The sequence below is a fragment of the Monodelphis domestica genome, chromosome 7, assembly GCF_027887165.1.
Source record: "Monodelphis domestica isolate mMonDom1 chromosome 7, mMonDom1.pri, whole genome shotgun sequence".
Taxonomy (NCBI): Eukaryota; Metazoa; Chordata; class Mammalia; order Didelphimorphia; family Didelphidae; genus Monodelphis; species Monodelphis domestica.
This window is the reverse complement of record NC_077233.1, coordinates 38772186-38776674: the sequence shown is the minus strand read 5'-3', so window position 1 is coordinate 38776674 and position 4489 is coordinate 38772186. Positions and strand designations below refer to the sequence as shown.

The following is a 4489-nucleotide window of genomic DNA, read 5'->3' as shown; positions in this document are numbered from 1 at the left end:
GGAAAAGAAAATTGATTTCACTCCCTCCAGACATTAAGAAAAATCTTGATAAGTAAATTATTTGTAACTGTGAAATACTGGAAACAATATAAATGTCCAGCACCTGGGGAATAGTTCAGCAAAAGGCCCTGTACAAATGTAACAGAAGCCTCTAATGCAATTATTAATGACAGCTACGAGGAATAAAGAGAAATGTGGAAATGCTGATATGAAATAATGAGAAATGAAGAGAGGAGAAAGAGCAGATCAGGATATGCGTTGACTATGATCGTATGAAAGAGAATTGCATGTATAGGTAAAAAGGTGAACAAATAAACGAGGAAATGAAGGGGACACAAAGGGAGGATTAACTTGCAGGTTGCCTAGGGTAACTGTAGGATGATGTTGTTTGTTTAACTAGCTGTTGATTTATATTTAATTGTTCTCATTTTTTATTATAATTTATAAAATAAAACAAATACAATCTTATTCCTAGCACCAGTGAATATGAACTTATTACCCTTTTTAGTAGGAGGGCTAGACCAGTAATGGCCCTAGCTGTGGTTATAAGGAGGTTGGGAGGCTAAAAAGGGTGGACATTTTCATGATTTTCTTTAATATATTCCCTTGTGACAATTCTTTGGGCTAGATCTAATTCTTTCTTCTATTCAGTATTTGTTTGCGTTTTAGTATTCCTGGTTGAGATAGATAGAGTGTTTTCAAAAGATGTGTTATCCTTTGATATTCCTCTAGACAGCAGGTTGTCCTTCTCTCCCAAACATTCTGCAAGCAGCCCCCTAGGTCTATGAATCTGAAATGTAATTAAAAATAAAATTACCAAACACGTATTGGGCATCTATCATGTGCCAGGCACTGTGTTAAGCACTCATCATTGTTATTTCTTTTTATCCTCACAACAGCCCTCAGAGGCAGTTGCTATTATTATCCTCATTTTAAGGATGAGTAAACTGAGGGTGACAGAGGTTAAGAGCCTCGCCTAGGGTCGAACAGATAATAAGCATCTGAAGTCACATTTTAACTTGGGTCTTCCAGACTCTAAGCCCAGAGCTCTATCCCTTAGACCACCTAGCTAACAGTAGCCCTCACAAGCTCTGAAACTCTTCCCTTGGAGTTCCCATCAATCACAGTTAGAAAAGGAACTCAAGCATCTTTTATTGGAGTCCTCTACTTGCTATGTGGATGCTTTCTATACAATTCATACCTGACAAATAGTTCACAATATCTATTAAAATACCAAGCGATTGATAAACTCCATTCAATTATTTTTAAGCACAAACTCATTTTAGTGCCTACTGTGGGCTAGGTGATGGGGGATATTAAGAGAAAAAAACAGTACAATACAATCCTTAATTTCATGGAGATGTGGTTCTAATATGGAGAATAAAATAGAGTGCAATAATACAAAAAAGGGCTCTAAATTGCATAAAAGTCTATGGGAAATATGAAACCACTTTCTCTTGGTGAGGAGGAGGATCAGGAGAAGTGTCACTGAGGAGCAAGTACCTGAAATGGACTTTTAAAAAAATAATGTTTTATTTTTCCTAATTATATGAAAAATATTTTTAATTTTGTGATTTTTAAAAATGTTAAGCTAAATTTTCATCCTCCCTCCATGTCCTCCCCATTCCCTGAGATGACAAGCTATCTGATATAGATTTTACATGCATAATAGTGTAAAACAAGAAATGGACTTTAAAAAGAAGAAAAAAAATCTGTTAGGAGGCAGAGATGTAGAAGAAATGTACAATGGACACAGATTGGGAAAGAGACAGTTAGACCAAAGAAAGGCGGCGAGGCGATTAGGATACATTCTGGCCATACCTTAGAAGAAATGTAGGAATGAATGAACAAATGAATGAATGAAAAATATTTGGCATTTATTTATTATGTGCCAGAGACTGTTAGAAGCGGGATGCAAAAAGTGAAATGAAATTGGAAAAATATGTTAGAGCCAAGTGGTGCAAGATTATAAAAGATAAGTGGTTTTTTTTGCTTTATCCCCCCGGCAATGAGGAGCACTGAAACCTAGGAGGGAACTAGTCAGAACTATTCATGAGGAAGATTATTCTGTTAACTCTATGAAGCATATAAACTAGAGGAGGAAGCTGCTGGAGGAAGGGAAGCCTTCCAGGAAGAGGCATGCCCAGTCTATTTTTTATTGCTTAGATTGATACCTATAAGAGATAATGAGAATCGACATGGTGCACTGGATACCTCTGCCCCAAGACACAAAACTTTTCCACATGGACTTTGTAAAGAGCGATCCTAGGATGTGAATCTTGATCAGACATAAGTAGAATAATTCTCCTTTGAAATATGTTTACCAATTTTTAAGCTCCTGATAAACCCAGAGTATCCAGTGACTGGGTAATTTTCTCTTGTGATGGTGATAGAATTCATCTATTTGTTTTCCATTCAGCTCAATAAATGAGCAGCAACATTACACTTATTTGGGGGGAGGGCAGATCTATGATCGGTAACTGATCTATTACAACAAGGTTGCATAAACAGAGCACTGGTGGATCTGGAGCAAGAAGACCCAAGTTCAAGTCTAACCTCAGGCAACTTACTGATTGTGTGATGTTGGACAAATTTTTAAAACTCTCTCTGACTCAGTTTCCTCAAATAAAACATGAGGATAATAATATCTATTATATCCTACAGTTATTTTAAAAATTACATGAGATTATATTTATAAAGCATTTAGCACAGTGCCTGGTTACATAATAGGTTCTTCAGAAATGTTTGTTTTCTTTCATCCCTAAAGTATCAGATAGTTGCCTGGTACACAAAGAAATTAAATGACTTAAATAGGGGCAAAAAAAAGCACTTGAACCCAAGCTTATCTTCTATATTATGCCAATCTTTTTCTAGGTAGTTATTTTTTAAATACTTTAAAAATGTACTCATTACCTAGATGCCTTTATAATACATGTCAATTCTAAAAGCCAAACCAACCATTTAAAATTCCAATAGTTCAAAGAGAATTCTACAGGGAAATTTACAGAAATATCACCAAAAAAATAAATAAAAAATAAACTCCTTGTCAATGATACATAAAGAGTGTCTGTCAGCTTCTGAGAATGACAACCTGTCATCTTTTTATATGGACTGAATTCAATGGTAAATTAAAAACTACAGAAAATAATTAAGAAGAAAGCCACCTGGAAACCTAATGTTAAAACTGAGACCTTTAAAGTAACCATAAGGACATAATCAATTTAGGAAGTTAATATAATTTAAGTGAGAAATTATAATAGATTGATGACATTAATTTGATACTAGTTACTGACAGATAACAGAAACTTGGTATGTCTCCACTAAATATAGAGTCAAAAAATGTCAACGTGAAAAGCAAATATAGAAATGTCACATAAAAGACATATCCTAAAAGACTGAAAATAAATTAATGATTTGATTTATGCAAGATGTCATTACCTCCATTTTGAATTGCCAATCAGTAAACACATTCCTTTCTAATTGTAAGATAATTAGGCAGTTAATGAGCAAGGTGGGAGAGTCAAATGAAGTAAACTTTTAGATATGTCACTGTACTCTTAAATTTATAATACTTCAAATGATACCGAGTTCATAAATTTAAGTAAAAAATAAAATAGAGATGATTAAATCAGTATTTGAAAAATAAATGCAAAGTTCATGTCTGTAGAAGTTTAATAGATTTATTATAAAAATAGTTAAATTTTTAAATTTGTTTGTAGTGGTCAATATCTACAAACATATCAATAACCCTATAGCCTTTTTCTATTCTCTGAAAATTGATCAATATAAGTAGAAATAAAACAACTCTACTCACCTTATATTGCAGTTTTGTTTTTTGACCCTATATTATTTCTGTATTAATTTTAGTTCATATCACTCATAGAAATTAGAACCTCAAACTTGGATGGGATGACTTCAGAGGTCTTTTAAATTCAGCCTATGCCTGAACAGGAATGTCTTCTATTATACTCTGGTCACCAAGGCACTTTAAATTGTTCCAATGAGAAGGAAACTGTGTAATTAGAATTTTGTACCCTAGGACTCCATTTCCCAGAATTCCTCTTTCATCCCCACTTTACATCCTTACATTTTGTAGATAGTTTCTGTAACTCTGTGCCCCCCCCCCCACTCTTCTCCCCAGACTGCAGTCAGGATAAACTGCTCTTTACTCACAGTTTTTACTTTCCTCTACTTCAAGTGATTATTAATAAATCTTATAAAATATAATACTTGTAGTTATTGGATATTAATTTTAATCGAACAACACCAATAACTTCAGAGGCATCTCATTTTAGTTTGGGTTTGCTCAAATTATTGGGAAGCCTTTCTTTTTAAAAAGCTCAAAACTCCCACTGCAGCTAGGTTCATCATCTAACAGGAGACAACAGAACAAGTCTAATCCCTCTTCTATATAACAATCTTTCAAATGTTTGAAGAGAACTATGATATATTACTCAAACTTCCCTTCTCTCAAAAAAGCATCTCTATC

General features: G+C 33.9%; 1 long non-coding RNA gene across 1 annotated transcript; it reads right to left on the bottom strand.

The window, feature by feature from the left end:
* Positions 1-574: 574 nt before the first annotated feature.
* On the bottom strand, positions 575-3956 carry LOC103093048 (uncharacterized). The gene is made up of 2 exons (XR_470717.3): positions 3815-3956; positions 575-790 (listed from the first exon to the last, which is right to left on the bottom strand). It is a non-coding gene; the product is annotated as an uncharacterized LOC103093048 (long non-coding RNA).
* Positions 3957-4489: the final 533 nt, after the last annotated feature.